At 37.6% G+C, this 24,438-nt stretch overlaps 2 pseudogenes; one reads left to right on the top strand and one right to left on the bottom strand.

The window, feature by feature from the left end:
• Positions 1–238: 238 nt before the first annotated feature.
• On the bottom strand, positions 239–3,150 carry LOC143668161 (glycoprotein-N-acetylgalactosamine 3-beta-galactosyltransferase 1 pseudogene; annotated as a pseudogene).
• Positions 3,119–5,429, top strand: LOC143668473 (striatin-like; annotated as a pseudogene).
• The last annotated feature ends 19,009 nt before the right edge of the window (positions 5,430–24,438 follow it).

Here is a 24,438-nt window from a genome sequence, read left to right as displayed (position 1 = left end):
TTTTACCTCTTTCCATTCATGTTTTTTTTTTTCCAATGGTTTCCAAATTTTACTTTTGAATCATCATTTTTGTATTCCTCACTTATTTTCTTTAGTATATGCTCAGGTTACGGAGGTTAAAATCTGTATATATAACCATATGGGCAAAGAAGATAAAGGAGATTTTCTAAATCATACTTACTTACAAGGTCAACACGATGAAGAGAAATGGCAAGATCAGAACAGCCTCTAGGATCCTCTAATGTGGAATAATACTTATTGGCCAGTACCAAAATGTTTGGTATACATAAGTGGTATTGTGGTACAAAGAGATGCAGTTCCTTTTCCAGTGGTAGCTCTGGAATCTCCTGGGTCTAAATTTACAATTTCCATGCATCTCCTCAGTGCTAAGTCTTAAATGGAGGAATTATGTATACATTCAACTGATTTAAATGCATCCACAAGTTCCTTCAAGGCTTTCTTGCTCAGTGCACATATCGCTCCTCCACTCATGTAGCGCTCCTTTACATGGGACTTAAATGTTCTTCCAAAGTAAATGGGGTCATTCAGGGTTATCTTTTGAAAGACACTATCTCAGATAGTATAGTATGACATATGCATCATCTGCTTTAATAAAACAATCAGCATCTTCTAAATAGGGGTCATAAACGTAACTGAAAAGCATTGTTTTCCAGTTTAGTTCTTTGTTTACTTCTTTGGTTTTTAATTTCACAATAGGGAAGTCTTTATTTTCTTCTGAACTCATAACCCAAACACTATTTCAACATTGGGCCCACGTAGCTTTGATGTGTTTGGCCTTTTTCTCTAAGTTTTGAGGTCCTGTTATAAACCAGCAAAGAATTTTAAACTTCTGATAGAGTTTTTCAGTGATGTCTGCATCTTCATCTTTATGTTGGCTGGCATCTGCATTAAGTTCATGTATCTTTTTAGATGATTCTGAATTATCTGAACATGTAGCCTGAGAATAATGATGAAGAATACAAGTCTTGCTGTCACTTCGTTCTTAAACAAAATGCTAAATAACTGAGAGCATTAAAAAAAAAATCAGATTGCTGTACCACAGAGGAAGATTCCTAACAAGAATTCAGCCACATTCCCACCACACTACACAAAATTCAAATGCCGGTGTTGAGGATGTAGTTACATCCCAATCCCTTGGAGGACTGTGTCTTGTTCTGCAAATCCTGACTGTCCTACCTTTTCCCAGATCTCCAACCACCTTCATTTTAGAAGGGGATTTGGAGCTGGATGAAGTCATTGAGAATTTTATGACCCCAATACTTTTACATGACCCTTAGTCTATCACTCCCTTTCTCTAGATCACACATCCTCAGTAGTATTAAAGTATAATGAAGCTGTATACACAATGCCATCCCAGGGGAATCCTGAAAATTTGCCTTGATCCCTACAGATCTCTTGTGAGATCTTTGATATAACAATTATATACAGTATTTTTTGTTTGTTTGATTGTTTTGGCATGGACAGGCATTGGGAATTAAACCAGGTCTAACAGCATGGCAGGCAAAAATCATAATAATTATGAATATACTCTTAAAGGAAATCACACCACTTTCACCAACATGTTTTCATTTAATCTTCAGAGAATTGATGAGCTTAGCTGAGCAATGATTAGTTTGTCATTATTTTCCAAATGAAGAAGCAAATCTCAGAGAGATTAAGTAACTTGCTCAAGTTCATACAGTATGTACATGATAGATCCTTAATGTTAACTCCTGTGTCTTTTGTGTAATTAAAACAGACTTCCATGGCAATTGGATTTAGTTGTATCTGAAATTCCTTAAATGTACCGAGCCTTTCATTAAACACACAGAGAAATATGAAGCATTAGTAAGTTCACCATGAGAATCATAATTAACATCAAATGTTTTTCTGAAAGAGACGTATTTGTTATGATTAATAAAACAGAATTAATCAAGTAACTTAGTAGAACATTAAATCCCAAGGTTAATGAAAACTAAGTTTAACTACTTCACCATTTTTTGGGGTTCATCCTTAATGGAACTTATACTTTGGCAGAAAGCATAGGGCTAAAGCAATGGCATAGTTTAATATTCCTTTTGCTGAGGATCTCTACTGTTGAAAATTGATTTTTAACATCTTATTTATTGTTTCTTCAGTCTTATTTTGTTGCTTGTTCATTCATTCACTCATTTTTTAAATAAATATTGTAACATGGTTGAAAATTTATGCATACTACATCTCAGATGTGCAATCAAAGGGTGCTTTGTGAATTGTTTAAAAAGTTTTAGTCTGTCCCATAATCTCCCATCTATTAAGTAAAGGGAAAAAGTAACTTCATCATAGTTAGAGTTAAACTTGGTCCATTACAATCACTTAAATAATCCCTTTAATTGTCCTTTTTTATGCTAGAACTATGAAACTCCTGAAAGAATATAGACAAGTATCTTCAGCACCTTGTGAAAGCCAATGGTTTGTTACACCAAAGCATGAGGAACAAAAGAAACATATATATGATGAAACCTCATCAAAATTAAACCATTTGCTCCTCAAATGATGTTTTCATGAAAATAAAAGACAACCTGCACAATGGGAGAAAATATTTGGAATCCATATATCTGATAAAGGATTAATATGTCATATATGTAAAGAAGTCCTTCAACTTAACAACAAAAAAACAAACAATCCAATTCAAAAATGGTTAACTTGAACAGACATCTCTCCAATGAAACTAAAAATCACTAGAAAGCAAGTGAAAAGATGCTCGACATCATTGGCCATTAGGGAAATGCAAATCAAAACCCAAATGTTATAACATTTCAAACCCATTGGAATGATACTGTCAAAAACAGTTGTTGCCCTCGTGCTGGTGGCTGCTCCCTGCTGACAGGGGTGTGGGCAGGGAGTGGTGGATGGAGGAGGAGGTGCTGCTGGCCAACGGCTTTGCCTCCGCTGCCCGGCACCCGGGTACCTCCCCGGGCTTTTGCGGCTGCCATGGACGAACAGGCGGGTCCAGGCGGCCGGCGACTGGGCAACTGGGTGGCTGCGGCTGGGGTGGCCCGAGCCCAGTATGGCCTCCCAGGCATTCTGCACTTCCTGCAGCAGGAGTGGGCCCGCTTCGAGGTGGAGAGAGCCCAGTGGGAGGTAGAGAGGGTGGAGCTGCAGGCCCATATTGCCTTCCTTCAGGGGGAAAGGAAAGGTCAAGAATATCTGAAGAAGGATCTTGTGAGGAGGATTAAAATGCTGGAGTATGCTCTTAAACAGGAAGGAGCCAAATACCACAAATTGAAATATGGGACAGAATTGAATCAGGGAGATATGAAGCCTCCGAGCTATGATTCTGATGAAGCTAATGAAACAGAGGTGCAGCCACAACAAAACAGCCAGTTAATGTGGAAACAAGGCAGACAGCTACTCAGAGAGTATCTGCAGGAGGTGGGTTAAGCGGACACTATTCTAGATGTGAAATCTCAAAGAGTACGAGCTTGGCTGGGCTTTTCAAGTGATGTCACTGACAGGGAAGTGGACAAAAATCAGGATTCAGTTATAAATGGCACAGAGGCTGAAAGTAAAGAGGCAGCAATGACTGGAAAATCCGAGCTAACAGATTCTGCCTCCATGCTGGATAATTTCAAATTTCTTGAAAGTGCTGCTGTAGATTTCAGTAATGAGGATGAAAATGATGATATTGATGGGAGAGAGAAAAGCATCATTGATACTTCAACAATTGTTAGGAAAAAGGCATTGCCTGATAGCAGTGAAGATCGAGATACAAAAGAAGCTCTAAAGGAGTTTGACTTCTTGGTTGCATCAGATGAAGGAGAAAATGAATCTAGAAGTGCAGGCGATGGAACAGAGTGGGAAAAGGAAGACCAGTGTCTCATGCCTGAAGCCTGGAATGTGGAGCAGGGAGTAATTACCAAGATCAGGGAGCAATACAAAAAGGAGAGAAAGGGGAAAAGGGAGGTGAAGAAAAAAACTACCAAAGATCTGTTTCAGCCTCTATCCTATATAAAACAGTCAAAACAGGGATGTGGGAAAATGATGGAGCAAAGGTCAGGGCCCAGTAGGTCAAAACTATAAGACATGCTTGCTAATTTGAAAGCTGCTGATGAACTTTCCTCATTGCAGCCATCTGTGGGTTCACCTTCCAGACCCAGCAGCTCCAGACTTTCTGAACATGAAATAAACAGGGCAGATGAAGTGGAAGCATTGACATTTCCTCCTCCTTCAGGAAAGTCCTTTATCATGGGAGCAGATGAAACCCTTGAAAGTGAACTAGGACGTGGAGAATTGGCAGGCCTAACAGTGGCCAGTGAAGCAGATTCATTAACTTATGATATAGCAAACAATAAAGGTGCACTGAGGAAGACATGGAACCCTAAGTTTACATTAAGAAGTCACTTTCATGTTATTTGAGCCCTGCTTTCCACCCAATCGAGCCTGTTCTGATAACAGCATCAGAGGACCACACATTAAAAATGTGGAATTTACAGAAAACAGCCCCAGCCAAAAAGAGTACTTCTCTTGATGTAGAAGCTATCTATACAGTCAGGGCTCATACAGGTCCAGTGCTGTGTGTGGTGATGAGCAGCAATGGGGAGCAGTGTTACAGTGGAGACACTGACAGACTGATCCAGGGATGGAATACCACTAACGCCGACATCCATCCTTATGACCCTTATGATCCTTCTGTGGTGAGAGGCCCTCTGTTGGGCCACACAGATGCAGTCTGTGGCACATCAGCATTTATTGTCCTGTTCCGCAGATGGCACCCTGCGTTTATGGAATATGACTGAGGTTGCTTCTGCCCTAAGTGTATTTAGGAATAATCGAGAATTGGGAATCCCTGCCTCTGTGGATCTAGTGAGCAGTGACCCGAGTCATATGGTAACATCATTCAGCAAAGGATATACTAGCATCTTTAATATGGAAACACAACAACACATTCTCACTTTAGAGTCCAACCTAGGTACGACAACCAACTCTTCCTGCCAAATAAATAGAGTCATCAGTCATCCCACTCTTCCAATCAGCATCGCTGCTCATGAAAACAAGCACATCAAATTCTATGATAACAATACAGGCAAACTGATCCACTCGATGGTAGCACACCTAGAAGCTGTTACAAGTTTAGCAGTAGATCCTAATGGCCTGTACTTGATGTCTGGCAGTCATGACTGTTGAATATGTTTATGGAATCTAGAAAGTAAGACATGTATCCAAGAGTTCACAGCTCATCAGAAAGTGTTTGAAGAATCAATTCATGATGTAGCTTTCCACCCATCCAAATATTATATAGCCAGTGCTGGAGCTGGTGCGCTGGCTAAAGTCTTTGTATGACACAATGCATCATCTTCGCCTTCTAGCTCTTTATAAATAATCAACTGCACAAAAGAAGACCAGGGCAAGAGTCAAGTCATCCTGCACTTTTGTTCTGGTGAAGGAGCACAGAGAACATTTGTTAAAGTATAGTTTTGCAATTTGTATATTGTTTTCTAAAATTAAGGTTTGTTCAGGTTGCTGCAAGCTCAGCTGAATCTGCGAGCCTGAAAATTGTTTCAAAATTTCCCCAATAGGCACTTTTATTTCAGAAGTTGTTCTAATTCCCACTCAGGCCCGAGTGAACACAAGATTTAGTTTGTCCCTATAGAGTAAATAAGGCACTCTATAAGGAATAGTTTAAAAGCTCGATGGCTGAGAATGAGTACAGGAAGAACAGAAACTTATACCTGATTCTCCCCTGAGAAATCTCATTAAGCACAGAAATCTTCACCATATCTGCTGTACTAACCCCTTTATACATAATGACCAGGCAGTGTTAAATGAATTTTTAATTTAGCTCCCCTTTCTGCTATTCACATAAAACAACTGGCAAAGCATTTTATCTATTATAGGGGAGGGAAAAATGCAATAATACGTTAAATATATTATTCAGAAATGATAAGCAAGTATTTGGTTTGCAGGCATTTTTATATATTCTATTATTACATTTTTGAAAATAGATTTGCTGCCATTCTAAAGTTTAACTGTCAGATAGTCACCATTATAAAGAACATTTGATATGCATTTGCAAAAGGATTTAACTTATTCTGGATTGAGATTGTGTTTATTTTAAAGGACAAGCAGGGCATATCTCTACAATTACATTGATTTTAAAATTCAATTCATTTTAATTATATGATGATTATAGTACCAGAATGATTATTTCATGTGGATGAAATCTTCCTTTCGATGATTGAGAAGAGAGAAATTATTTGTAGTACTCATTTATCTACATCTATGCAACCATGCTTCAGATAATCTCTGTTCTTTCTCACATTCAAATTATCTGGCACCTACCAAAAATAGTTCATAATTATTATGGTTTAACAATCCAAAGAGTAAGGCTAACCTCAGCCAGCTAGTTTTACAGAAGCAAATATTTGAACCCCAGAAGTAATTAATACCTCCAAGAAGAACCTCCTGGCAATCTGGATGAAAGAGTTCTCTCTCTTTCCATTTCCCATTATTTAACTGGAATACAAAATATACTTTGATGGACAGTAATTATTTCTGGGGAAAAAAGTATATCTTAATTGACTAGACATCCCTGAGCCCACCTTATCTGTGACCTATATCTGGTCACCTCTTGGGCTTACTGTGACCCTACTGTCTGGATCGAGCCCCCTGTCACGCAGACCTGATCTTAACTGTCCTTCTCATCACCTTTTTTTTTATTGCCTGAAATGAGAGAGGCCAATATGCAAAACAGAAATAAATTATGTGACTGACTTTTCACCAAAATTTTTATATAACAGACTCTGAGATTTAAAATATATCAATAAATATTTCAACCCATTAAAAATGACAACAGTTTTTAGCCATCACCAATCATGTGAAGAAGGGCTGGAATACAGATAAATGGTTATATCTATTTTCTGGGCATACAGGAAGGGTAAAGTCTATTCTGGGGCCAGCGTAAAGTCTAAGAGTTAGAATAGGCAGAGTTCAGCCTGATATGATGAACAAGTTTCTTAGGCTGGCTTCTGCAATATATGTTGCAATATATGTTGACACAGTAAGGATTTCCTAGACATGGAGATGTCCTAGCATGGATTATAAAACTCTTTGGTAGAGACAAATCAACACTAGATTGGAGAGGTTGTCAAACCAGATGTCTTCTTAAGCCCTTCCAACCCAGGAGTTCAAATTCTCTGGCTGTTGGCAGACAAACAATGGTTCCCGAACTTTTCACAACCCAGCAGAGAACAGTTCCTTCTGTTATGAAGCTGAATAATAAGAAGGCACACCTGCTGCTAGAAAGTTGATTTCCAACAAAATGGAGTAGAAGAAACCACACTTAGGAGACTATGTGTTACTTTTCCATCTTTGAACCAAAGAATTTCAAGATCTTATTTTCAAACACCTCACTTAAAAATAAGGAGGTAAAAGTTCTATGAGCAGGCGGAGATGGAAGGGGGTCCAGTTTAGGGTATCAGTGTTCCAATGTCAGGAGAAGCAAGGCAGGCCTGGAACATCTCTCAGTGTTCATGAGCTATTACTCTCTTTTCCTTCTTTCTCCTCAGTAACCCAGCCCAGCTTTAAGAAACATTACAAGTCAGACATCTATCCATGAAAAATTCAGATTTTCAGGAAAGAGGATATAATTAGCTAAGCTTGGTCAGGGGATCACCAGTGGTAGGAAGATAATGGTCCTCAAATGGGTTGGCATCCTCATCCCTGGAACCTGTGCATTTGTCACCTTACATGCAAAATGAATTTTTTTTCCCTTAAGATGTTATCCTGAAATATCCAGGTGATCCCAGTCGAAACATAGTGATCTCAAAATTGGAGTATGATAGAGCCTGAGTTTAGAAAGGCAGATATGACTTACACAGCCATGCTTGCATTATTCAATTCTATTGTTGCTGTGACAAATCACCACACACTTTCTCAGTAGGTTATCAAGAAAGGAAGGTATGGTATCTAGCCTTGCCTACTGTAATCAAACTCTTGGATTTAATTTATGAAGTAGATACCAACACCATGCACATGTTACAGATAGAATTACTGAGGCATATAGAGTTTGCATAAATTTTCCAGGATAACACAACTAAAAGGGGAGACAAGATTCCCAGAGGCCTAACCCCAAAATCTTTGCAACTCTCACTAATCATAAGTATCAACATCATCACAGGTAATATCATTGTCACTCTTACTATTCTTAGGTGCTGATCTAATTGCTTTACATTTATCAAGTCATTTACTCTTCAGTATAAGAGTTAAATATCACTATTATTCTTTTTCACAAACATGTTTATCAATAGTATCTTGTCATCATTAAATTCAGCTTTGGGTCTTCTAGCAGTTTTTCCAGAATATTTCAACTTTCCTTCCATGTCTGGTGCTAAAGACAAAATTCGTTTTCAATCACGTGTTGATTCAGTCACTGGAAATTTTATACCCTACCTCTTACCTTCCAGAAATTTATGACTTGCTACAGTATTCTCTGTGTGTGTACTGTTTCTGGGCACACATGCCATCCTGGGAGCTTGCCCACCCTCTTCTTGGGGAATCTCTACTCTTCCTCCAGGGTGAGCAGAAACTTCCCAGATTCTTTGACTTTCTCTTTCTTGAATTTATTTTTCCATTGGGGCTCATTGTCTCAGCCAGATTACTGCGAAACAAGGGACATGGGGATACATTTTTTGTAGTCTGATTATTTTCTACCTTCATTCCTGAAGTGATAATTTTTAATATAGAAGAGCTTTATATTGTTGTTATTCAGTTTTTTTAGAGAAACCTCTTCTGTCATGACAACAACTATCTATTTGCCTCTTTGAGAATTAAAAATAACAGCTTTTGTGTTATTTCAATTTAAGGAATTTTGTTTTTTCCTTTTAGGGATTGTTTCCTCTGATTACTTTCTCTTTATGTTTGTTTATTCTCTAACATTCCAAGTTTTATTAGAAAGGTTGAATCACCTTAATTGTCTCCTGAATTATATATTTGCTTCTATTAAGGAATGGGAGGCAAACAAACTATCTGTAATCAATGAACACATCATTCATCACACAGTTGTCTGCTGGGCTTTGTTGTTGGGAATCTACATGCCAAAACTGTTAGATCTTTTCTCTTGGGCTGGTCATATTTTTTAGAGGATGTTCCAATATTTAATATTTAGGTTACATGCTCAGCTTCAAAAATTCAGGGGTCCAGTGGGGTGCATCTCTGTGGCTACAGAAAATTCTGCAACATCTACAACTTCTGCAAGAACAGCTTCTGACAACTCTAAATAGTGGCATAACCCAATATAATTTTGGCACAAAATACCAGAGGTAGGACAGACTCCACAGGTTAAAGGAAATCCTCTCCAAGTTGCCTTTCAGGTACAGTCACAATCCTGGGCTGAAGATTCCATGCTTCTGACCAACAGCCTACAAATTCAGGGGCTCTTAACATACCTTCAGGTTTCAAAGTTAGCTATAGTGACTCTTGGTGCTCGCTGAAAGTACTCTACTTACAATTATAGTTTTATTATAGTAAAAGGGTACAAATAAGAACAAGCCAAAAGAAGATGTGCAAAAGGAAAGGACTAGGAGTATCCTAAATGCACGCATCTGTGTCCTACACACACGGAGTCAGAACACAACACCGACCTGTAACAGAGATGTACCTTATCATCCAAGAAGGTCTTGGGGGCTCCAAGTGTCACAGGTTATATGGAGTCCGATTAAACACCTCTAAGTGATATGCCTGTGGCATGCAATCTGCAGCCCTGTCTCCTCCCAGAGTTGCAGTAGATGGGCTGCTATGATCTGATTCAAAGCCCCAAACCCTTAATCTCCTGGTTGGTCTTTCTGGTGTGGTCAGTCCCAAAACAAAAACTGCATGCTTGGCAGGCCCATTCTGTGACTATCTCATCTTCTCCTTGGCCCTATGAAGAATAAATGATCCCCCTCCTTCACTGGATGTTCCAAAGTTTTAGAGGTCACTTTCCAAGTAACTGGGGACAAAAAGCAGCCAAGGTTTCCATGATATTACAGAACTCCTTGAAGATCCAAATATAAATCATCTGGGAGTAAAAGGCAAAATTGAGATCTATCCAGGTAGATCCAGAGAGTCTTTACTTTTCATCTCTAAAGTTGTTTTCCAAATCTAGAAGATAGTATAATAATCTCTTGTTTAATAGATTTAAATATTTTCTTTAAGATCAAGTGGGAAGTTTTGATATGCATCATATATCTGCCTTGTGTAAGCACAAGCTCTTAAATAATCCAGCAAGAAAATAATTGTATTGATGACTCTGTAAATAATATGCAATATTGACCAAGTGTTTTTGAAAATCTTAAAATGTTTTATAGAAAGCTGATATTTCTTCATCTCATTTTAGTAATTATTTGGTCACTGGATATATCCTTGTATTGTTGAAAAATTGAGACAAAAATTACAGCACTTTTAATTAAATTCACAATTACCTATTATTACTGCTAACTTAAATCTTTATTTCATTTCTTTCCTATTTGTAATGTAATAAAGTAGTAAAATAAAATAAAGTTAAAGCTCATTTACACAACTGAAACAAAGCAGTTGTAGTTTAAAAGTTAACCTACTTTCTGCAGCTCCCTTCAGTTCCAGGTAATTGAAGTAAGTTGCCTTTTTTATATATTTCTTTCATTTTTTCCTGATTTTAATGAGCATATATATGAATAAATGGGGATCCTATTTCATTTGTTTGTCCTTACAAAAGTTGGGTCATACATTACTCATTACTCTGTATCTTGCTTTTCATTATCAGTGACACTTCATAAACATCTGTTTTTATAGGAATAAACTACTCCCTTAAATATCTACTTCACATTGCAAAATGAGAAATTTCTATTCCTTATTCAATCAGTGCAACTGTCAATCAACAAAATGTTTTACAGCTTTTCTTTTTTTTACCTCTCAAAAAAAGAAGGGAGCAAAACGGCTCACCTTTCTATCTTACACAGGAATACTTTCATGTATATGGAATAGATTACCCAGTGAAATATTGCTGGGGAAAAGGAATTGTAGATTTTAAAATTTTAATAAATAGTTATATATATTTTAAAAGTAAGAATTTCTTTGATAATGAGTTAAATTTTTCCATGATTTTGCACAGATTTCTATGGTCTTTGGTGTCTTCCTAAGAACGGGGCAGAGAGAACATTGAAAGTCTGAACATTTCAATTCTGTCTAATCTGAATGATGCAGTTAGTTCTTCCTGAAATAAAACTCTTATTTAACAGCTACATCTACCCAGCCAGGTTGATCACCTGCTGTGCCATCTCCTCCCGGGTTGTCTATGAGACTAGACCTTTCTATGGTTACCTTGTCCCTGAGATTCTATGATTCTTGAGAGAGGAGAAGTGTGTTACATGAAAACGGAGGGAAATCTATTTCATCAGGAGACATATTCAGTGTCCAACAGTTATCCAAAGCCTAGGTCATGGCTGGGAATTCATGAATCTTGTCACATCATGCTTAACTAAGACAAGACCTCTGGAGTCACTGTCCATCCTTCCTCTGACTCTGAGGTGGAAGTCTGATTCTTCCTAATTGCCCATGTTTCTTTCTCTTAGGGTAGTAAATTTTAATATATATGGATGTTGCTATCTAGAAACTTATGATAATTCATATTTCTTCCAAGAAGGAAAGCTAGTAGGTGATTAGTGAGATCTCATTGATTTTCCTTTTCTATTTCACTGACAACTTCCAATGAGGCTTAGAAACTTTTCATGTCTTGATGGTCATTTTTAGTTTGTATGCTATGAATTTCCATTATTGGTCATTTTTTAAAAAACTTTTTTCTTGAATAGTATCACATATATACAAAGCAAAGATATAAAAAAGTAATAGTTTTCAAATCACTCTTCAACAAGTTGTTACAGGACAGATCTCAGAGTTTGTCATGGGCTACCGTATGAACTCCTATATTTTCCTTCTAGCTGCTTAAGAATATAGGAGGCAAGAAGGCTTAAATTTTTTTTTATCATAACAACCAATTTGTTTCCTTCTTTTTTGTGAACAAAAGCCATATATACAAAAAAGAATTTCAAAGCATGACACCACAATTAGCTGCACAGCATATTTCAGAGTTTGACATGGGCTATAACTCCATGGTTTTTACTTCTAGCTACTTTATGATACTGGAGATTAAAAGTGATAGCAATTTAATGATTCAGCATTAATATTCATTTGTTAAATCCAATATTCTATCTATAAATCCACCCTCAACTTTGATCTTTCCAACCCTCTCTAACTTTTGCATTCTTCATATTGGAAGGGTCTGCCACTAATATGGGGTAGGGAGATGAAACAGTCTGATGTTCTGGAGAGGCTGGACTAGATTTCATCAAGGAACCATCTGGAGGTTGTGTGTTTCTGTAAAGTTACTCTAGTGCATGGAACCCTTGTGGAATCTTATATACTGCCCTACAGGTTCTTTAGGATTGGAATGGTCCTGATTGGGGGTTGGCAGATTATAATAGGTAGCAAGGTCTAAGCTTGAGTAAGAGCAACCTCCAGAGTAGTCTTTTGACTCTATTTGAGCTCCCTCTGCCACTGATACTTTTTTAGTTACACTTCTTTTCCCCCTTTTGGTCACAATGGAATTATGATTCCACTATGCCAAATCTTGATTCATTCCTGGGAGTCATCTCCCACATCTCTAGGGAAGCTTTCACCCCTGGATGTCATGTCCCACATAGGGGGGATGGCAATGATTTCACTTGCAGAGTTAGCATTAGAGAGAATGAGGATAAATCTGAGCAACAAAGAAGGCTTCCAGAAGTAATTCTGAGGTATGCCTATAGGTTGTCTAAGTTTCTTCACTACCTACATAAGCTTCACAAGAGTAATCCTCCTGATCAAGGGCATGGCCTATTGATTTGGCTGTCGCTAAAGTTTGACACAGTTTTAGGGGATTCCCTGATGATAAGGTTTAATAGCTCCATATTCTTTTCCCCATCCTTTAAGGGACCTTGCCAATAGTTTTCGATTATCTGGTTAATGTACTCTAGGATATTTCCAGGAATTGCAGTAATTTATATAGCATTAAAGACCTCTTTCTTATTCTGTGTTCCCTGTATTTCAATTGTTCAAATGAGTTATAGAGATGGCCTGAGTTAGATTATGCACTGCAGAAAATTTCAGCTACAGACCAAAAAATCTTTCTTCCATTGCTCTCAAAACATATGTGTATTTCTAATATAAGACATGGTCTTCCTTAGCCCTGTGTTCTGAATTGCTTTAACCTCAACCTGTTCTGCTTTGTTCTTACCTGTAAATATCACATTATATATATAAAGCAGCCTCTCAAATCCAGAAAAAATAATTACCACTCTGGACTTAATGCATCTGCTATTAAAGCTTACAATCTAACCCCTGTTTTCTTTTAAATATTTTTCTGAAGGTGACCATACCATTGTTGGTTTGTTTCTGGCTTATTTTGTCTCATCATATGTCCCACATGTTCATTCACAACATTACAAGCCTTACGACTTTGTTCCTTTTTGTAGCAGCACAACTTTCATTCATAAGTATGTACCATCATTTAGTCAATCTACTTCTGAGTCAGTGCATCCTTCAACCACCTGCCTTCATCGGGCATCATGTATAATACCCAAAGTCCACAGTCCATCCACACTCTCAATTTTAGATAATTTCATTGTTCCCAAGAGAAAAAACACCAATAAACACACCCTTGCCAAATAGGAAATCTAAACCTCCTCTTAACTCTTGTCCCTACCCCATTATTTACGTGTGCTGTTGCTGTGGTGGTGCTGATAGTTTCCTGTTGAACATAGCTCATAGCATGGAATAGCACTTTTACCCCTGTATCCTGAACTTAAACTCTCTTTGTTCACAAATCATATCTTCAATGTAATTCTTGCAAGAACTAATTCATATTTCTAGTGTTAATCAGTGTGACATGTAGATTCATACAACCCCCTTGATTCTTGTTCACCTTCAATATGTTAATATTATTTACAGACGCACTAGAGAACCACCTTCACTCCTATCTATTTCCTTACATTGGAGTTCAACCTCTTGAGCTATTGGTTCACCCATCGTTAACATTTATGTATCTCTAAGTCTCCTATATTCTGTGTTATAGGCCTCTGATTATACCACTTTACTGGTGGTATAATCATAAAAGTGCAATCATACAGTAGCTATCCTTTTGTGTCTGGCTTATTTCACTCAGCATTTTGTCCTCAAGACTCATCCATCTTGTCATGTGCTTCACAACATCAGTTTTTCTTACTGCTGCATGAAATTCCATCATACATATATAGCACATTTTGTTGATCTACTCATCTGTTGATGGGCTTTTGGTTTGTTTCCATCTTTTTGAGATTGTGAATCATGCTGCTATGAACATCAGTGGGTAAATGTCTGCTTGTGTCATTGCTTTCAACTTTCCTGAGTATATAACAAGTAGTGCTATTGCTTGGCCATAGGGCAACTTGATAATTAGTTTCCTAAGGAATGGCAAACAGTCTTCCATGGTGGCTGCACCATTACACATTACAACCAGCAGTGTCTAAGTGTTGCAGTTTTTCCCTTTTGATTTGTTAAAGTGCTGCAATACGTTAATTGATTTTTTTACGTTGAACCACCCTTGCATTCCTGGTATAAAACCCACCTGGGTGTGGTATCTAATTCTTTTCATGAGTTCTTGTATTCAATTTGCTAATATTTTGTTGAGAATTTTTGCATCTATATTCATTAAGGAGTGTATTAGTCAGGGTTCTCTAGAGAAACAGAATCAACAGGGAACACTTGCAAATCTAAAATTTATAAAAGTGTCTCACATGACTGCAGGAATGCAGAGTCTGAAATCCACAGCGCAGGCTGCAAAGCTGACGACTCCGATGGAGGGTCTGGAAGAACTCCACAGGAGAGGCTCACCAGCTGAAGCAGGAATGGAACCTGTCTCCTCTGAATCCTTTTTAAAAGGCTTCCCGTGATTAGATTTAGGATCATTAATTGCAGAAGACACTCTCCTTTGGATGATTACAAATGGAATCAGCTGTGGATGCAGCTGATGTGATCATGACCTAATCCTATGAAATGTCCTCATTGCAACAGACAGGCCAGCACTTGCCCACTCAGATAAGCAGGTACCACAACTTGGCCAAATTGACACATGTCCCTAACCATGACAAGGAGATGGTCTGAAGTTTTCCTTTGTTTTATTGGTTTTGGTATTAAAATGGTATTAGCTTCATAAAATGAGTTACAGTTCCTTTTTGCTCAATTTTAGGAAAAATTTGAGCGGAATTAGTGTTAATTCTTTTTGGAATGCTTGATAAAGTTCCCCTGTGAAGCTATCTGGCCCTGGGCTTTTCTTTGTAGGAAGATTTTTGAAGACTGATTCAATCTCTACTTGTGACTGGTTTGTTGAACTCTTCCGTTTCTTCGTGAGTCAGTGTATCTTGTTTTGTGTTTCCAAGAATTTGTGCATTTCATGTAAGTTCTCTCATTTGTTGGTATATAGTTGTTCATAGTATCCTCTTATGATTTCTTTCATTCTTTCTGGGTCTGAGGTAATGCACCCCTTCTCATTTTTGATTCATTGATTTGCATCTTCTCCCTTTTTCTCTTTTTCAGTCTTGCTAATGGCCCATCAATTTTACTATTTTCTCAAATAACCCACCTTTGATTTTATTGATTCTTTCTATTGTTCTTTTGTTGTCCCATTCATTTACCTCTGCTTTAATCTTTGTTATTTCTCTTCTTCTATTTGCTTCGGAGTTACTTTGTTGTTCTTTCTCAAGTTCCTACAGGTGTGCTTTTAAATACTCGATCTTTGCTTTTTCTTTTTTTTAATATAGGCATTTAGGGCAATAAATTTCCCTCTCAGCACACATCCCGTAAATTTTGATGAGTTGTATTCTCATTTTCATTCCTCTCCAGAGAGCTACTGATTTTTCTAGCAATATCTTCTTTGACCTACTAGTTGTTTAAGAGTGTGCTATTTAATCTCCCTATATTTGTGAATGTTCTCATTTTTTGGTGGTTATTGAAATCCAGGTTCATGCTATTGTGATCAGAGAATATGCTTTGAATAATTTCAATGTTTTTAAATTTATAAAGACCTGTTTTGTGTCTCAACATATGACCTATCCTGGAGAATGTTCCATGAGCACTAGAGAAGAAGGTATATTCTGGTGCTTTTGGGAGTAATGACCTACATATGTCTTTTAGGTCTGATTTATGCAGTTATTTAACTTCTATATTTCTTTGTTGATTTTCTGTCTGGTTGTTCTACCTATAGAAGGAAGTGGTGTACTGAAGTCTTCTACTATTACTGTTGAAACATCTGTCATTCCCTTCAGTTCTGCCGATGTCCGTCCTGTGTATTTTGGAAGTCCTTCATTGTGAGCATAAATCTTTATGATGTCTACATGTTCTTGATGAATTGAGCCTTTAATTAGTGTATAGTGTCCTTCTTGTCTCTTATGATGACTTAACATTTAAAGTCTATTTTGTAAGATATTAGTGTTGCTACTCCTACTTTCTTTGGGTTACAACTTGTATGGAAAATCTTTTTCCATTTTTCACTTTCAATCTATTAATATACATGTATCTAAGATGAGTCTTTTGTAAATAATGTATATCTGTTTATGTTTCTTAATCCACTCTCTAATCTGTACCTTTTAATTGGTAATTTCAGTCCATTAACATTCAAAGTTATTACTGAACAGGCATTTCTTGAATCCACCATCTTATTTCTTTTTGAATTTTGTTTGTCAAAACTATATATTCTTTTCCTTCTTCTCTTTTTATCCTTTAAATTGCCCTTATTGGCCCTCCTCCATAACTCCCTCTCCTGTCATTTTTTTCAGCTGGCAGAACTCCTTTTAGTGTTTCTTGTAGGGCCAGTCTCTTTTTGACAAATTCTTTCAGAACTTATTTGTCTGTGAGAACTTATAATCTCTCCCTCAGTTTTGAAGGACTGTTTGGCTGGGTACAGAATTCCCGCCTGGAAGTTTTTCTCTTTCAGGGTCTTGATTATATCATTCCACTGTCTTCTCATCTCCATGGTGCTAGTTGAGTTATCAGAGCTCAGTCTTTTTTGGTCTCCCTTGTATGTAGTAGATTGTTTTTCTCTTGCAACTTTCAGGTTTTTCTGCTTCTCTTCAACATTTGACAAACTAATTAGTATGTGCCTTGGGGAAGGCCTATTTGGATTTATTCTGTTTGGAGTTCATTGGGTTTCTTTGGCTTGTATATTTATATCCTTTATGAGGGTTGGGAAGTTTCCCCCCATTATGTCCTCAACTGCTCTTCCTAGCACTTTTCTCCTCTATTCTCCTTCTGAACACCAGTGATTGTTAACTTGTGCAGTTTGTTTTGTTTATCATTTCTCTGAGATCCAGTTCAAATTTTTCAATCTTTTTTTTACCATTTGCTGTTTTGAGTCTTCGAAGTCTGTTATCCTGTCCTCTGTATTGCTTGTTCTTTCTTCTGTCTCTTCAAATCTGGTGCTGTGTGCCTTTAATGTGTTTTTATTTGGTCCATAGAGTCATAAATCTCTATTATATCTGCTATTTTTCTATTTATAGTTTCAAATTCTTCTTTATGCTCTTCTTCTGTCTTCTTAATCTCCTTTATGTGATTTGCCATCCACTTGATTTATTAAGTATATTTGTCTGAACATCTTTGATTAATTGCTCCAAAATCTGTACCTCCTCTGGTGTTATAATTTGGTCATTAATCAGGGCTATATCTGTCGGCATTGTGATATGATTAGTTATCTTCTGTTGTTTTCATTGCATGTAAATATCCTGATTGATTTACATTGGGGGTTGATTTCTTTCAGTAATCTAAGGCCTTGTATTTTGTGGGATGGTTGTGTTGCATATAGCAGAATACTGGGTGGGCGCTCAGTGAAGTGATTTGTTTTAGGGTAAATACAGGCCCAGGTTGAGGATGTTATGCTGATGCTTGTGAACATGGGTGCCCATGGCCAGGGAGAATATAGCTATGTGAGTACACTGGTCTGGGTGGTGTAACCCTGGTGTGCACTGGTCTAAAGTGTGGGGCACTCTGTGTGTATGTTTAGAGCTGTGGCAGCAGGTTGGCATTTACCTTCATAGGTTGGTGGCCGATGTTATCCAGCAGCAAAGGTTGATAACACTTCAGCACTTTTTCAGAGCTAAAAAATGTGGCTGAGGGCTGTACACACACACAGTTCTCGGACTGCTATAAATGGAAATTCCCAGAGCTGAATGAAGTGATTAGATGCCTGAGTGCATGCACGGCTCTAGGTGTGTTGTAAACTGAGGTGGCCAGAGCTGAAGGACAAGACTGGGGGTAGTGGGCATGTGCAGGACTAGGAAAGTCGTAAACTGATAGGCAGAGCAGAGGGTGGGACAGAGTGTGGCTGTGCGACACTCCAGGGTAGCCGGGTAATGGAGGTCAGTGTCTGCAGCCTTTATACACTGGCAGCAGCCTGCAGGAAACAGGGAGGGGGAACTAGTGCTCAGAAAGGGTACAGAAGAGGTGAGTTGAGCTGCATTTGGGGTGGGTGTGTGGGGCAGTTACATGCACTGTGGTTGGTGGGGCAGGGGTGCCCGAGCATGGGGAGTGGGAGCAGGTGATGTGGTTCAGGTGCATGGGGTGTGGGATGAGTCGTTGGTCACTGGGCTGTGCTGGTGAGGGCAGCATGCCCAAGGGACTTGGCCTGGCTCAATTCCTTGTCCCCAGCTCCCTTCCATGCACTCCCATGGGCTCCATGACTCTGCACAGGCTCCAGCTTTCAGCCTCTCAGTTCCTCGGCTCTGCTTATTGACCATTTTTAAAAATGTTTGTTTATTGTATTCATATTAAGAAAACTTTCTTTCTTAATAATATGTCTGCCCAATATTTCAAAAAATACTTTCAGTATATTGTTAAACTCTATATCCCTCTTTAAGACATTTGATTTAAATATTTCATGAGAAGTAAGGAAGAAAAGCAACAGATTTTCACACACTATGAACATTTTGAACCTTGTCACTTCACCTTGGTCTCTTGCTCCCGTAATTCTTTTTTCAACATTTATGACATTTGTCCAGCTCTGCCCTTTAGCTTTGGAAATTAATGATTACCAACATAGCCAATAATTTGGGTGCTGGAATATCTTTTTAAATAAAAATATATGCTCTGAGATTGACCTCTCATCAATAGTCAGCAACAGATTAGGCTTCATGTCTAAAACTTCAGGGAACTCAATTCTCTGAAGAGTATCCCAAGATAAGGAGCAGTGGTAACTTTGGTTTAAGTCTTGGAAAACTGAACTTGGAACAAGTTCAGCCATACCTGGACTTTGACCTGAGTACTGAGAGACAATAAATGGCTAATGTCTAAGCTGCTAATTTTGTAGTAATTTGTATGCAGCGATAGAAAACTAATCCTATGTATACTTCATTTTCATAGTTTCTTCTGGTATGCCAGCTTGGAATGATCAAGAATCTCCTCTGACATCTCAGACCTGAAGTCCCACGGTTGCTTGATGGATATCTGTTCAATGACCGTGTCTTGTTAAAAATCCATGTTTCGAATACCTGACCAACTTGCTTTCTTTTCCAAAAAATTTTCTTTTGATGTGCATATGTCAATACTGTTTTCTTCCTCAATTCTTCAATGACCTGCAGAACTATGGACATCTTCAACTCTTCTCATGTGACAGGCACCAATGTTGATGATTCTTACTTGATGGCTTTTTACTTTTTATTTTGGTGTTAGGTCTGGACATTCCTTTAACTGATGTCTCATGGGAATTTTTTTCCTTGTTGGACTCTACCCAGCCAGTTTATAAACCTTCACTTTTATATTAATTTTCTGAGTAGGCACATATGCTACATCCTCTATGGTCTTGTGTGGAGGAAAGAACAATATCCTGAACTGAAATTCTCCCAAGTCTGGCAACTCTCCTTTTCAATCACATCTCCTCTTTTTCAAGGAACTTTACTCATGGTTCCACAGATAATAGTGTGAACACTTCTTCCTTAGGATTTTAGCCATTGCCATCTCCATCACTGAAATGCCCCTACTTTTTCTACTTTATTTATATTCTAAATTTTTCTCAAAGTCTTATCACAGTTTTTCTTCCGCTTAGAGTCTCTCCGACCAAACCGTGGATCTCCTTTCTTACACTCCTCATAATCTTCTATTCTTACCACTATAGTCCTTGGTTGATTGTTATCCCAATAGATTGCAATCTCTGTGAAACCAGTTATCTTGTCATACATCTTTTTATTCCATAGGAATGAGAAATGTACTTTGTATATACATAAATTACTTAAATATTTATCAATGATCATTATGTTATTAGGCAGTGAGGAAGAATGGCTGAAAATAATCTTATTTCAATCTTATTTCAAACATATTTTGCATGGCCATATTTCTAGACTATTGTGGCAATCTCAGCATCATTTTAGACTATTAAACGGGAAAGTACAATCATTAAGGGAAAAATAATACTTGCAATATAATTTCATCTAGAATACAAAATGAAATCTCCATGCATATTTTTCTTGTTAAAGTTATCATTAATATTTTGTTCCCAAACTCAGCAAATTTTATTTTTGTTCTCAACATACTTCTGTGAAGTGTTTGTCCCTGATGAATATAGTTTCATTTTGAAAATACTTGTCCTTGAGTGTCATCTCTCTTTCTTCTCCTATTACTTTTTAGATCATTTACATTTCCTTATCTCTCTTTTTTTATTTTAATTTTTTTAAATATCAAAAAAACACCAACCACAAATGTTCTTAACTTTTGATCACTCTCTTCTACATGTATAATCAGTAATTCACAATGTCATCACATAGTTGCATATTCATCATCAAGATAATTTCTTGGGACATTTGCCTCTAGTCAGAAAAAGAAAGCAGAAAAAGATTCGTACATACCATATCACTTACCCCTCCCTTTCGTTGATCACAAGCATTTCAATCTAAATTTATCATTTTCCCCCTATTATTTATTTTTAATCCGTATGTTTTACTCATCTGTTCATAAGGTAGATAAAATGAGCATCAGACACAAGGTTTTCACAATCACACAGTCACATTGTAAAAGGTATATCATTATAAAATCATCTTCAAGAAACATGGCTACTGGAACACATTCTACATTTTCAGGCAGTTCCCTCCAGCCTCTTCATTACATCTTGGCTAACAATGTCATATCTATTTAATGCATAAGAATAACCTCCAGGATAACCCCTCAATTCTATTTGGAATCTCCCAGCCATTGACACTTTATTTTGTCCCATTTCTCTCTTCCCCCTTTTGGTTGAGAAGGTTTTCTCAATCCTTGATTCTGAGTCTCAGCTCGTTCTAAGATTTCTGTCCCATGTTGCCAGGAAGGTCCACACCCCTGGGAATCATGTCCCTTGTAGACAGGGGAAAGGTGGTGAATTTGCTGGTTGTGTTGGCTGGAGAGAGAGGCCACATCTGTGCAACAAAAGACGTCCTCCTGGGGGTGATTCTCACCCCTAATTTTAGGTAGCCTTGACCTATCCTTTGTAGGGTTAATTTTCACATGAACATACCCCGAGATGGGGGCTCAGCCTATAGCTTTGGTTGTCTGCACTGCTTGTGAGAATATCAAGAATTCTACTTGGGGAAGTTGAATTTCCCCATTCTTTTTGATGAGATGTCCTGCAACTATTCCAATCTATCTTCTGAATTCTTCTTCCAAGCTAAAATACTCTCACCTTGGACAATTTATGAATGCCCAGGTTTTCAGTGACACCTGGTAGTGTTCAAAGTTCACTATTACAAAGAACATAGTCTTCCAAACTGATTTGCCCAAAAGGGATTTACTGAGGGATGTATGTTGTGCTGGTTTGAAATGATGTATGTACCCTAGAAAAGCCATGTTTTAATCTTAATCCCATTTTCTTAAGGCAGCCATTTCTCCTAATCTCTATTCAGTATTGTATGTTTGAAACTGTAACTAGATCATCTCCTTGGAGATGTGATTTAATCAAAGGTAGTTGTTAAAATGGATTAGGAAGAGGCATGTCTCCACCCATTTGGGCGGGTCTTGATTAGTTTCTGGTGTCCAATAAAAGAGGAGACATTTTGGAGAATGAGAGATTCAGAGATAGCAGAGAATGCTGCAGCATGTCGAAGGAGAGAGTCCACCAAGCAGCACTTTGGAGATGAAGAAGGAAAATGCATCCCTGGGAACTTCATGAAACCAGAAGCCAGGAGAGAAAGCTAGCAGTTGGGACTGTTTTTGTCCTGTGCCCTTACAGTTGAGAGAGAAGTCCTGACTATGTTCGCCATGTGCCTTCTTGCTTGAGAGAGAAACACTGAACTTCATCTGCCTTCCTGAACCAAGGTATCTTTCCAAGGATGCCTTTGGTTGGATGTTTCTACAGACTTGGTTTAATTGGGACATTGTTTCATCCTTAGAACTGTAAATGAGGAAATATTAAATTTCCCTTTTAAAAACCATTCCATTTCTGGTATGTTGCATTCTGGCAGCTAGCAAACTAGAACATATACGTAGCTCACAGAATCTCTGAGAGAGTTGATATAATACTCTGAACTGAACTTTGAAGAATAGAAGTCAGCACCTGGTATGCTGAGTGACCTGTGCCTCAAATTGATTACTGGACTGCTCTTGATAGTATCTGTCTCAGCAGAATGGAGGCTCTATCCCCCACCTATTCCTGACAAAAGTGGTTCTGCATCATGTTCTCTCATGAGTGTATTTGATGAGAGGATTTAAATGGCCCTTTGGTCTTGGGAACTTTTGTTTTGCACTTCACTTTTAGGAAAACAGGATTTACACTATGCAGAATTATCAGTGTCAGAATGATTCAAAATCTATATATTTGATAAAAAAGTATTGCTTGGCTCTATACTTTGTATAGAAAGCTCATTTAAATATTTTAAAGTGATTTCAAATTTGTCATTTTTTATGTTTAGATTAACATATTCATTCTCATTTAGCTTCCAAATTGGTAAATGAATCTATCATCTTGCCCCAGTGGTTTGGACAAACTTAGAAGAATAAGACTCATTTCCTCCAACTCCTCCTTGCCCATGTCACTCATGTGATCTTTATGCTAAATCAAATTTGTGCATTTCAAGAATGCCTCATAGATCTACTGGTCTTCTTGCTCATCAACATTGCTCTAATTCGGACTGAATTCTCTCCTGCCTTACTGAGCTAATGCCTCATCACTCTCTGTGTTTGTTCCCTCACCTCTAGAGCACAACCACCCATGCTGAAAGAATGTGTATGAAAGTTAACAATTTGATGATACTACTAATTTGCTCAAAAAAAAAAATTAAGAGTACTCCCATTCCCCAGGGGATAAAATCTCAATCATGTGCATGGAATTCAGGAATCATTGTACCTTAGCAGAGAAATTTCTCATCATATGGTTTATGGAGCACCAGTACTAAATGCTGGCAATTTTCTAAACACAGTCTATGCCTTCTTGAGGGGCCTAGTATATCCTCTCCAAATTTACTTCTGTCAGACTCCTCCTCAACTTACAAAATTAAGCATAAATCTCCATTTATAGGTAGCAATCAACATAATCACAGAATTTCAGGTAAAAATTTAGATTGTCCCCTTCGGTTGTTAAATTTGGATATAATTGTTAATTTTTCTCCTGCCTCCTCATTACCATTTCTTCTAAGAATATTGAAGACGAAGACTGTTATTATTAGAGACATAGATTTATAGGAAAATCAGGCATAAAATACAGTGTTTCAACATACCATCTTATTGTCAATACCTTGCATCTCTGAGGTATATTTGTAAATTCATGAAAGAATATTTTAATAATTATACTATCAACTATAATCCATCTTTTATAGTGGGATTTTTAGTTATGTTGTTCAGCCCTATGTTTTCATTCTGTTTGATTTTAGAATCATAAATAAAACAAAAAAATTCACTTAATCCCATTCATATGTATAATCTAGTACTGTTCATTACATTCACACAATCGTACTTTGCATATCCACAGTCTAGCAACAGTGTCCCAATTGAGAGATGCTTGCCCTGCCTCAGGTGGTCTCTTCCTACAGAGGGTAAAGCCTTGAGTCCTCTGCATGCAGCTCTACTTTGCTAAAATATGTGTAGTAAAATTTCCATCTATTTATTATCAAAAGTTACAATCAAGTCAAGTAGAAACCATGTAGAGTAAGCCTTACTCTGCTTTCTGTAACCACACCTTGTCACCGGGGAAGCTATATTCTAGATTGTGACTCTATGAGTTCACTTATTCCAATCATTTCATTTTCATGAAATCATGCAATATTTGTCCGTTTCTGTCTGGCTTATGACATTATGAATGATGTCTTCAAGATTCACCCATTTTATTGCATGCATCAAAAGTTCATTTCTTATTCAGGCTGGATAATATTTAATTGTACTTACATACAATGTTTTATTTATCCTTTCATTACTTGATGGAGAGTT

The sequence above is a fragment of the Tamandua tetradactyla genome, chromosome 24 (genome assembly GCF_023851605.1).
Source record: "Tamandua tetradactyla isolate mTamTet1 chromosome 24, mTamTet1.pri, whole genome shotgun sequence".
NCBI lineage: Eukaryota > Metazoa > Chordata > Mammalia > Pilosa > Myrmecophagidae > Tamandua > Tamandua tetradactyla.
This window is presented reverse-complemented; position numbering and strand designations above follow the sequence as displayed.